The 12846-nt window shown below is 41.0% G+C and overlaps 1 protein-coding gene across 2 annotated transcripts in view; it reads left to right on the top strand.

The window, feature by feature from the left end:
• The first annotated feature begins 2498 nt into the window (after positions 1-2498).
• The window catches only part of mpp7a (MAGUK p55 scaffold protein 7a), a 131831-nt gene continuing 121483 nt past the window's right edge, over positions 2499-12846 (top strand). For both annotated transcript variants that reach the window (XM_062379824.1, XM_062379823.1), the window contains exon 1: positions 2499-2642. The gene's annotated coding sequence lies outside the window, so the exon portion shown is untranslated. The remainder of the gene's footprint in view (positions 2643-12846) is intronic.

Genomic DNA, 12846 nt, shown 5'->3' with positions numbered 1-12846 from the left:
GGTTGCCACATAACAGGCAGGCGACGGCTGTGTATACACCAACGATCAGCTGAGATGAACCGCACTACGAGCCTGTCACCATATACCTGAGGAGAGTTTATTGGATCGACGAAAACAACTGCTTCACAGCATCAATAAGCATATTTACTATATTTACTGTGTCTGCCTTTGTGTTTTTCCTTTTATAAAAAACAAATTGAAACCTCTGGAAAGTAGTATTTTACAAATTAAAATAAGGGAATACATTTATTATCCAAACTGTCTGGTGCCGGTTAGCGGGATGTTTTCCTGCCAACACAAATCCAATACAGAAGGAAATAACAAACAAGTACCATTGGTTATGCGGGTTGTGGTACAAACCTGGCAACCTCGACTGCAAATTCCCTACCTCCCGCTTCTGACGAACATCCGGGACACACACACTAGAGTCACACAACCTCAACAACTTGTAGACACTATGGCACCGGGTCCACTCTTTTATATCATGTATTAACCATAAAGATCCACTTTTTATGTCCACTAATACATGTTACTGTTAGTGGACGCTGCAGTGTTTACCTGCCGCTGGAGGCGCAGAAGCAGCCAGTGACTTGTTCTCTTCTGCCATCTAGTGCTTATACTTTAATATCGCAGGTAAGCTTGGTGATAATTGAAAATAGCCATATAGCTGTTGATTGTAAAAAAACATTTAAACACAAATGGGTATTTCTAGCTACATATAATCCCCCATGATAATATTAATGATAAGAATAATTGTAACAATAATAATAGTATAACACATTTATGTAGCACCGTTCAAAACAGTTGTCATTAAGTTCTTTGCAATATAACAACAAACAAAGCGTCAAGGTCAACAAGTAAAATAATGTCATTTGAACTCATTATTGCGAATAAAAGAATACAAAGACAACTAATATAATAATACAACGACATTTAATATTAATGGCGAAATATTACATGTAGTTAAGGACAAAATTTGTTGTAATTATCAAAGAGGCAATTCATCCTGTTTAAGTAATTCAGTTGAACAGTTAAATGTAACAGCAGTACGTTAATGACAGAGTGCAAGAATATTAAATATACAAATATAGAAAGATAAATCATATTAAAATGAATTAATGTCCTAAAAAACGATTAGAGTATCACACATTAGCCAGAAGCTAGTACAATAAGCATCTAAGTTCACACTTTGGCATCTAAAATAAAGTTTGTGACTGCAAAGCATGCCTCTTCACATTTTGTGGCTGTGTATAGGCTCTATCGATGTTTCAGGGTGAATATCCATCCGATGAGGGCTACTGGGCTCCATTGTTCCTGAACAATAAGTCCCACATCATATCCCAGGCCAAGGACAAAAGAAGTTGCAGTTCAGCATTTTGGCACACAGCACTATTTAATGTGGGGGAAAGGGAGTACAAAGGGGGTTGTTCCTATTGTTATTACTTCTAGAATCTGTTCACACAGACAAACAGACAGACACACCATTTTTTTGGGTCTCAATGCTCATTCTTAAAATAATGAGATATTCTATTTTAATCCATTGGTGCATGATTGCCCCACAATCAGTGGTCAGCAGGATTATACATTCTTAACGGAAAATAAACTCGGATCCAAGCCAAGTGATAACACATTTTCTATTTATCAATTTATTCATTAGAAAATCTGGGGCAGAATCCACTCACATCCTTTACAAATGTTGTTTCTGATCCAAGGCTACGTGTTGCTTTCAGTCTTAACACGGACTGTAGAGGGCGCTATTAAACCACTGTCTTTTTTAAAACCTTTCTAACAGAAGTATACAAATTCCCCAAACTAATACTGACTTAAATTACCCGACCACTCGCAAATAACATACAACAACTTGAAAAAGGTAAAGTTCCCTTTATTTCAATTTTATCACGACGAGGAGATCTTATCTCATAGGTTATTTGAAGATTTCTTAAGTGAATATTTCCTCAACATTCCAACATGTATGTGTGGTTCTAATGTCTGTTTGAAAGAAGGGGAAGTTTGACTATTAAACTAATAAAAGTAATAACTTAATAATTAACAAATATATACCTTATTAATAACTGGTCAAACTGAAGGCAAATACATTAAAAAGCTTATGAACATGAGTATGAACTATATTTCTTAAAAGGACTGTGACGTCATGTCAGAGTTGTGATTGTTTTGTTTTCTTCCGTTGGCGGATTAGGCGAATTTACGATGGAGGCGTTTGCCAATGATTGAGAAGGCTGCAAACCAATAAGAACGTAGATTCAAACTAGTGTACACGCCCTTGCAGAATATCGACCAATGACAGGATAGATGGGCGGAAACCTGGGCGGGAGCGCAGTCTGGCGACAGATCTCAGACCAGCGGCTTGACGTCACACAGCCATACGCTGAACAAGGCGGGCAAACACGCAAACCGTTCTCAGGCCAGCGTCTCCACAGACCGCGTCATCTGCCCTGTGGCGAAGCCGAGGCGTAACATTTTGAAAGGTTTGAGTCCTGCACACATCGGGCTCACACCGCCGAGAGGACTGTCAGCGCGTGAAGGGAGGAAATCACGCACGTTTAAAGTAAAGTTTTCCCTCTGGAAGGAGCCGTTGGAGTAAACACTGCAGGGAGCCATTCAACGGACACCTCCCATGCAAAGTGAGTAGCAGCATGATATGTTGAGCTGAGAACTTGTCTCTGGAAAAATGAAGACAACAAAAAGGCAGCAGCAGTGAGAAACTGTAAACACCACTGGGCTTAAATGGAGGATAACGAGCTACAACCCAGTGACGTTCACCCGGCAGCGTGCTCAAGTTCAGGACATTCAACTAACACTCAGGGACAGTAGCCGCTTCTTCTTCTTGTTCAAGTAGTTTTTACACAATAGGAAAACTAACCCTCAAACTTTACGCCCACCGACGTGTACAGTGTTTCTCAGTGTGTGCTTTCAGTTTCAATTAAATTCCACCTGACGTCATGTGTAAGAGGCCTGTCTTCGTGGGGAAGTGATGTCGTTGTGTTGTTATTACAATGCTAAGCGGTCGTAGTAATGTTAGCAAGCGCACATGAAGCTAAGGTGCTACCTGCAGGGACCGTATAGCTCCGAATATGTGTGTGCGTGTGTGCGTGCGTGTGTGTTTGTGTGTTTGTGTGTGTGTGTGAAAACTTGGACCACAGGTACAACATCTCTTCCTGACACAAGCCCCCCACCCCCCCCCCCCCCCACACACACACACTTCCACAACACACTCAATCGCACACACCCTCAGCGAGTCTTCCTCAAAACTCTCCAGGAAGTTCGGTGTGCCAGTGCCGGTGTTTAGCATGGTCCTGAGTCGAGTTGGGGGGGAGGCGGGTCAATGCAGGGGCCTGGGCAAGGCTATGAAGTCAAGTGGGATGACAAGGAGCCTCCATACTACTCGTATGGTGACATTCAAATTAGACTAGAAACGGCGTCATTTGCACCCTGTTTTTAGCCAAAATGTCAACTGGCCGGTGCCAAGCTTGCGCCTCTATGGTCCTGCCCAAGACATAAGCAATACTCACGAGTTCTCACTGATCTCATCACTTGGATGACACCACAGGAGGAGTATTGAGGCATTTTCAGTTTTTTTCTTCTGTTTGAAGTTTTCCCCCAGTTACTTAAATTGTACTGGATTTGGCTGCAACCCTGAAACTCCAAACGTTTTTTGTGGACTCAAGTACTTCACCCACCCCTCCATAGTGGTGAGTACATAATGAGGGAATTTTCATTTTTGGGTGAACCATCCCTTTAACCCCCCCCCCTCAAAAGCCAAACTCTCATCTGCTTCTTTATGTGGTAGAGACTCAGAGAGACCCAAGATGTCAGTAGTAATTTCTTGAAGATGGGAATGCTATTATGTTTCATTCCACTCAGTCATTTATTCCTGGTGACAGTCTGCATACTTCTTGAATGAACACATGGCGATCATTTAGCTGAGGAGTGACGTGGGGAACTCAAGGGAAAAAGATGTTTATTCGTTATCTTACAGTTGAAAGAGCATCTCTACAGGCAACATAAAGCAACCAATACCACTGTTCTTCACTGTTGGGCAGAACATCAAGTTCAACATATTTCATTGAATTCTGTTATTTCATTGAATTTGCAATATTGCAAATATCTTCATCAGTTTGCTTGCTTAATGCAATAATGATGTTGTTGTTTATTTGATCCCCCCCTTATTGACTGAGAACACAAGAGAGTGTGAGAGGATGACCTTCTCGCCCTTGTATTTGAATGCCACAGCGAGGGAATCTCCAGAGAGCCCACATTTCACTCTGTAAACTCTTTAACCTCAATGGTTTGTCTGCAGTTTTGGCCAGCTCCTTTGCTCTTGTTGGGAATAGCACAGTTCCTCTTTTAAATCTTGTCGAAAAAAAGGTGGGAGGCCTTTAGTCTAAATTCCAACGGGGTAGGGAGAGTCTCTCAGGAGACTTTGATTATAAGTGTTTTGGTCATGTAATCTCTGGTTTCTGTTTTTGAGGTCAGCAGCTAGGCATCAAGATAAGTCTCTGCCCTCTATTCTAAGTTTTTTTTACTAGGAATAAGATAATATTCAAGGTGATGATAGCTGCTACAGTTGGCCTCCTGGATATATTCCCAGCTGGACTGAAACTGGATGCCTGTTTCTTCATTTAATGCTCACAGTGCTGAAGTAGGATCTGACAATTTAATTTTAGGATTGTCCTCAGAGGTCTCTGAGGACATCAGATGTCCAACATAATAACGTAGACTTCCGCTGCATCACCCACCAACATATTGATTGACTAGATGGCTCCACTTTGATAATTTAGGAGCTAATGCTGAAAAAGCACTTCATCAATATCTGACTGTGCTAGTTATCGTTGCCAGATATTTCTCTGTCAACATTGTTGGGAAACGGTCAACACTTCCAGAGAGAATACAGTAAATCTATAAAAATACCTTAAAGTGACCCCCCCCCCCCCAAAGGAGAGCTCCATGAGTGGTCAGGTGGATTCAACTCCACCTATCTATATTTTACATGGTTTTGAAATATAAACCGTTTTTTAAAACTAACTGAAGCATTAGATCATTGAAAAAATATGATAAAAGCAGAGGTGACTGAGGTGGTCACATTCTATCCACCTTAGGATACTGTGCAGTTCAAAGCTGTGGACGTGTAGATGTGATTTAAGACAATATAGCACACGTAAGACACACTGTATATTGTCATTGTTTATAAAATTGAGTTTTAGATGATGCAAATCGATAGTTGGGGTCTGGATCTTCTGTGCAGTACATTTCAAAATTGAAATAAAAAGATCACATTTTGTGATAGTATGCTAAAAAGATTGGATTATGAGTTCCTTGGAAGGTCGCCCACCACTGTGTCTTTGTAGGCAGCTGGGGTTAGGGTGGGGTCGGATGCAGCGGCTCAGACAAAGCCCTGAGTATGAGGCTTTGCCCCTGGGTTGGTTGTCTGAACAGGTGTCTTGGAGCTGCAGCTCCGCATAACTCACATTCCCAGGGTTTTGTTCCTAGCGTGGAGGGTCACTCAGTAGGGGGAGGAAGGTGTGGGAACAAGAATGCTTATGTGCCCCGGGTTCAACTCTGAAAATGAGTCTGAGCAAACTGCTTATGGAGACAAACACTCAACGCCATTGCAACTGCCTGACTTGAGTTGCCGCGATACCTGTCACCAGGCCATTGTGCCGTCTGTGGCCTGGGACAAAGCTGAGAGTTGGCGTTCCAAACTCCTCGTCAGCAGCATGGCTATTTTCTTGGAGCTCAAGGTTGGGTAGGATACAGTGGCTTAAGACTTTTAATCCAAGTATTAGTTTGGATCACTATCAACTATCCCAGAATCAGGACAGTGCCTTATCTTAGAATAAACCTTTTCCACTATATTGCACCAAACCTCTCTGTTTGATTTTAATGCAAAGCAGCAAGGTTTGTGAGCTTGATAGTATGTCAACTAGTCAAGAAACATGCTAATAAAAGAATGTGGTCATTCTGGTACTGAAGTAAAGTAGAATAAGCAGTTGTTAGAATGTAAATAGAGGTTGTCCCATTGCTCTTGCTGCCTTGAGACTCAGTTTCATCGGTGTTGGCTTGTAATGAGTTCACTGCCTCTTCATTAAACACTGAGTGGATTCCGAGTCCAGGTCTCTGAGCGCTGCTGACTGACATGTTGAGGGGAACAGCCATTGCTAAACTTGGCAACATATTTAATATGAATACAAGCATGTTGTGGCAGTAACTTAATCCAGTTATCCAATATGTAGATGGGATGATCAAAATATTTCCATACTTGGAATTGTGTTTTGGTCTGAGGTCTTAGAGGTTTCTCCATGATTGCACTTGCGCAAAGTGTTGCAGTATTATTTCTTTCTGAAATGGAATAGCTAAAACATGATGAGATGACTAAAGCAAGCTTCTATAAACTACAAGGACATATGTGTTGTCAGTAAAAAAACAATTTGATTCAATTTCATAGTTATGGTTGTGGTGAACTGAGCAGTATATAAACACATGGTAAAAAATACATCTGCTCATCCAACCATCCTTATACACATGGACCCATCTGTCTCTCCATTCACTTTCAATCCATTCATTCATTCTCCAACTCACCAAAACACACATTTGTCTCTCATTTCATTCACCCATCTATTTGTCTGTGCTTCTGTCTTTCTACACTTAATCACCATCTTACTCCGTTTTATCACTAATCTCTGTTGAAAGTCCGCAGTGGATCTATGAGCCTCCTTGTGCACTGCTGATCCCAGACAGAGGGATTAAAGCCATGTACTTTCCAGGGTCTCTGGCAGGGTAGCAGTTGATAAGCATCACCAGTACTGATGCTGCTGTGTTGTTTTGCCCCTGCCTGTGCCCTGCTGAGGTGTAGGATTTCCCTTCGCACCCCCTGACTTCCGCAGTGCTGCACTGGAATGAGCCCATCCAGCAGATGCCAGGCATCAGACACCAATGCTGGCCACGTTGTATTCCGCTTGTGTACATAAAACGCCGCCCTCGTCATGCAGGCATGCTGCTCTCGTTTGATGAAGAAAGCAGAGAGATAGAAAACAGCGGGTGTGGGAAAGCAGGTCGGATCCTCAACCTCCAGGAAGAAGGTTAAGCTATGATGTCTGAGCTCCTGCTTTAAGATGTTAGCTGTCAGGTTTGTGGTGCTCCAATCGCGAAGAACAGTGGTTCTCTTTTTCAGCTATATCTGATGCCTCACTCCATGTTTGTATTTACAGCCAAGGACTAACTGTATCTCTGTAACAACTATGTTTTAACCACCACTCACCTGTCAGGGAAGGCTGGGATCTCTTGACTGATGTTAGGCTTATTTGTCATATGTTTTAGTAATGAGGGTTTTCCATGCATGGCCCCTAGCTAGCATTACAATGCCTATTCCCCTTATGGCAGCTCTTTGAATAATTCAACACACTGCGAGCAAACAGAACCGAAATAGATCGAAAGCATGTTTGTGGTTCCATTCAGCAAATCACAGCCACTGTGGATAATTTGTGTCATTAGTAGGTATGCTACTACAGTGTGCTTGTGGTGATGGAAAGTAGACTGAAAGAGTTAAAAAAGTCAAAAGTCAAATGGTGTAGATTTGAACATAAGCCACTGACCAAAATACCACTTGCCATCTTTGCCACATGATCCCACAGCCTTGAGTATGTGCTATCAGCATGAAAGGAGCTATGTCATCTCTCAGTGATGAGTATCCGCTGCTGTATTATTGGACCATGAGGCTGCAATATTTCCTGCATTCCTTCCGCATGCCTTGAACACAAAAGAGTCCTATGGCATTAACGTACACATCTTGCATAAGATATAGACTGTCATCCGTCTATGGCTAATAAGAACACACTTATTTTGTAGCACACACACATGACGGGCTGATGTCGCTACCATCTGTTGCTTGTTGCTGGGAGAGATGTTGCTAAATCAAATAACAGTGGGGAACACAACTTTGTTTCGCAAACAGTGTTTGTTTTAGATGTGTAATGGTGAGAGGATCTAGATGTTAAGGTCACATGAAAAGTATGTTCCTCTTTCAGGAGAGATAATTGTTCTTTGTTTGATAGAAATAAGCTCCCTTCTCCCTTCTTCTGTTGACTGTGAGAGATCACTCCAGGTAAAGTATCCTGCTTTCACCACATGACACTTCATGGCTTCCTAGCTGCAGTTTCATTTGAGATCATACGCAGTAAAGAAAAGTGCAGATGGGGAAGTGTTGCTTACCACTTTGCTTTTTAATCTCCTTGTAAATCTAATATTTACACACACTCACTCCATGAATGGCTGCATATAGTTAAATCATTCTTCATATCCTGGTACCACTCAATATATATGTAACCTTGCCGTAGTAAGGCCATAGCATTGGTTTGTAGTGTTGCGTAACTATTTTGAAAACAATTTTAGTTCATACTTTTAACTGCGCCTAAATGGTGCCAGAACAGATACCCCTTTGCTCAAAAGGTTGCAAAATGATGATCGACCATAACAGTTTTATATAAATGTAACATATTAACTCTTAACAGTTTAAAACCTTACCCAACTACAATAAGTTAACCTTAAATAACGTTTTCAGTGCATGATACAGCAAAATACATCACCTCCAAACTCGCCATCCAATGTCTACCCACCACAAGGGCCAGCTGTTGCGCTTGGCACATGGTCATGCAAGCAATCAAACACGGTGCATCCATCTGCTTTCAAACGTATCCTGTGACCTGCCAGGTGCTTCATTATGTTTGTGGCGTCCCTCCCTCTACACTAAATTGTTTTCAAACCTTTGCTGCATGTCCTGGTGTCGGAATCCTTTCTTGTGATATGCAGCCACACTTCCGATCGTTAAGCCCTAGGCATTTTGTTGTCCTGTCAGCTAGAGTTTTAGGTAACCACAAGCTAGCTGTTGGCTGCCAGAGGCATTTGAGAGTCTGTTTGCCACCAGAGTTAAGTGTAATGTTAACTAGGCACACATGGTGATGTAAATGTTGCCTGTAAGCAGGGCAACTATTTTAGTATATATAGCTCAGGCAGCAAAATGAGGCATCAAAACCTGTGTTGTGATTCGTTCCAAAAGGTCCTAAAACTGCTGCTTGATTGGCACTGGATTTTTAAACCCACCACTATTGATTTGATGACTCGTAGGAAACAGGAGGAAGAAAAAGGGATGCCTGTTTAATTTGATTTGCAGGGTTGTTTGTCACGTGGGTGGGGTCTTGTAGAGGCCTTGAGCCCAACAGAATGGATTTGATTAGCCCAAGAGGTTTTTCTCTCGCTGTCTGTTTCTTGTCAGTTGTCAAATGCACCCTCCAGACAGAAACACAGGCTTTTACCAGCTAAATCCCCACCTCTGTGTGAGGGCCATTTCAAATAATTCGCCTGTTCTTCTCTGCCCCTTTTTGCCTTTCGACTACATCCAACAACAGGCAAAAGGAGGTCTGTATGTATGTGCGTGTGAATGCTCACTTTTGTCTCTGAACTTGAAAACGTGTTCTCAAGCCTCTGTGTGTATGTTTGTGTATGTGTGTGTCAGACAGGCATCCATTCATCTTCAGAACAGTATAGACCCAGTCTTGGCCTATTCCCTTGTTGCTCATTGAGTGCAATTAGAGCAATTTGACTGTGAAAACCCCTTCACAACAGCCTATTAGAGCCATTCACCATGCCATCTTCACCCTTTGATGGCATGGCCTATGTGATTGAAACTAGGCAGTCAGGATGATTGTAGACAAGAAGATAGGAATGTGAGGTGCCTAAACAAATGAGAGACTATGTGCTGTTCTCTGTTCTCTGTAAATCAATGTACTTTTGTTGGACAATGCCCATTATCCTGCCTCATATTATCCATTTCTTACAGTACATTGTTCACTAACTGGAGGTTTAATGTCTCTAGTTGTTACCCTAGGACTATAAGAGAAATACGGTCTTATCAGATCTGGTGGAAAGAATAAGCATTTCTGTGGCATAGAGAGCGTAACCCATGCATCTTAAGAAAACATAGCATATGCACTGAACACTTATTCAACAGCAACAAATTGGCCAGTAATTGAAATTCCAGGATATAAAACAACATAACCAGGTTTTATGAGAACACGATGCAAGTATTATCATCTAACTTGACCATGATACCATGTGTTTAACTGACTTCCTATTAATTGTATGAGTGTCTGTGTGTGTCTATAGCATAGAATCTTAACACCCTTTCATCAAGGGTGAGATATATAGCTAATATATTTATAGTAAATCTTAAATTAGAGTAGGGCCCGTGGTCAATACCATTGTCCATAGCTGACAGTCTTCTTAGTGGCACTGCATCGCACAAGTAAGGCCACATAATTCACAAATGAGCCAACCCTTTGCAGATATTTTGGGTCGTCAAAGTAAGAAAAGGAGGGATGTCATTAACAAAAACAATGGCACTGTTCTATTCAAATGTTCCTTGAGGCTGTGCAAATAGGTCAGTACACAAAACAACGGGCCCCAGACAGTGAAACAGCTAAATGGAATTCAGCTAGCTGCTTCACTGCATTTCCACTGATGCGTAGTAGATGTTGTTAAAATGGTAATTACACACAAGAAGAGACGTTGTGTTTCATGTGTGCATTACTCTTTAGTGTCGGCTGTTGTGTGTCACTGTTCGATTGATGGACATGTTCTTGAGTTGTTGCATGCTCGTATCACTTAGATCTACTGGGTCAAATTGTTGAAGTTGTGGTCAATCAGGTTGCTTTATTTTCTAGCGTGATGGGTTTTCTCAGTCACCATACCCAAACTGAAAAAACTACCCAAACACATTACCTTCAGTAACCATGTGTTCATGTTGTAGCCAAGTGCCAGTTTTGCCAAATTAGTATTTTAGTCTTCAAAAGCTTTCTTTAAAGGTTAATTGTGATTTGAGTGACATTTAGTTGTGAAGTTGGATGTTGCACCTGAACACCCCTCACATCTACCTCCCCTGCCACACACAAAAGAGAAACTGTGGTAGCCCTAGTCCTCATAAAAACTCTAAAGGGTTTTAGTTTGACAGTTTTGACTACTGTAAAAGAGAGCACCTGCTCCCCATGTAACGTATTTAAATATAAATTACCATTCTAGGGTATATAAAACAACAAAACATACAATTTAAATAATCACACACTATAGTGAAAACATTACCAGTATTATTTATGTTCAATTTCTGCCAATAAAGACCTTTTAAGTGGCGTAGAAAATAAAAATTCTGCATGAGTAGCTGCCATAATATACATCTAAAACTGCCCCAGATGTAATTTGGTATTTGCCCTTTACTTTAGATTTAAACAGCTGGAATCATTCTCTGCTGCCTGTCATATGGTGCTGTAGTATCAAAGGGCAGGCTTCTCTGCTAACTTAGCTCATAGCTCACCACTAATTGCTAAGTGACCCCCTGGAAAGGCCTTGGAGCGGAGGTTCTTGGCTCTGGTAAAATTAAAGTGTGATATATATATAGTTTGCTTTGGATTGGAGGGCTTTGATAACAGAAGACATGTGGTGTTGGTGCAGCAGTGTGTGTAGGAGTAGTTTACTTTGTCCACAATGGTGGAGACGGGGCCATTTTGTAGTGTGACGAGTCAGTTTGGATTTGAATAGACTTTGAATAGATGGCAGGGTGGAGCTGGGGTTTGGTTTACTGGGTCAAAGAGTTTGTTTATGTTGCAACGGACATTTAACAAGTAGAACAGAAAAACTCAATAGACAATACGGAATATATAACCCACAATTATACGCCATATAAGGACTTAAACCATATTTATTGATTCATTATTGCAACTTAAATTGAGTAAATAAAAAAAAGTGGGTCCCACAAGAGTTTTTCAGTCCCCATGAAGAGGACTTACTGAGAGCACACAATATTAAGCATTTTTCGGTTTCTAGATTTTACGCCCCTGTCATCTCAAAGCAAATGTAATTTTCTGTTGACTGCCTCCATTTTAAGAATGGATCTCTGTGTCACCACACAGACACATGATATCTCATAACACTCTGAATTAGTTTCACCCATTTTAGGATCCTTAACACCAATTGCTGATATTTAATGGGATTAGGTCTGTAAGCAAAAGTTAGAGAAGTTTTTCTCTTTAATTCAGTTTTTGGAATATTTTATCAATCTTTTATTAAGAGATTGTAATCTCCATTATAATCTATGCAAGACCCTAAAATTAGGTACACTGTACTTCCTCATGACATTTTAAATTTCAGGTGTTGCATAATATCTGCACATGTTGGTTTGGTTCTTAGGGATATAGTTTTGTACTTTGAAATTGAATATTTTACTTTTTAGCAACCCAGTAGGTAAGACAGTCAATAAACGCATCCACAAAATGTTAAACTATTTTGTTTTAATGGAGTTGGCTTTCTGTCGGCTTGACACTGCTTTATACTGACTTGTCTTAATTTGAGTGTCAAATAAAAATCGAGTTTTCTGAAGTGTGACAAAACCATTTTTAACATGAATTATAAGAAATAGGCTATTCATCTTTTAGTTGTCTCTTTTAAGAGATCTAATGTGAATGTGTATGAAATGATATCTACCAAGATCCTTAGAGCTTTGTATGTAAGTTCTCTTCCAAACCCGCTCTCTCACAATTGGATATTATTATATGTCTAGAGTTTTTTTCTATCCACCCAGTTTCCTCTCCTACTTCCGGGGTCATCGGCACCAGATCAAGACAAAGCAGCTCTTTCTCTGTCTGTTTCGTCCCTTCAGCGGCTGGATGCTAATCTGACTGACCATCAGCAGCTTCTGTCGCAGTCAGGGAAAGACAGATACAGAAAGGCTGCGATAGATAGCGAAGGAGGGGTAGGAGCGGAGGGGTGCGGTGGCATGGAGGGTGA

The sequence above is a fragment of the Platichthys flesus genome, chromosome 21 (assembly GCF_949316205.1).
Source record: "Platichthys flesus chromosome 21, fPlaFle2.1, whole genome shotgun sequence".
Lineage (NCBI taxonomy): Eukaryota > Metazoa > Chordata > Actinopteri > Pleuronectiformes > Pleuronectidae > Platichthys > Platichthys flesus.
The sequence above is the reverse complement of the archived record's forward strand: the minus strand, read 5'-3'. Positions and strand labels throughout refer to the sequence as shown.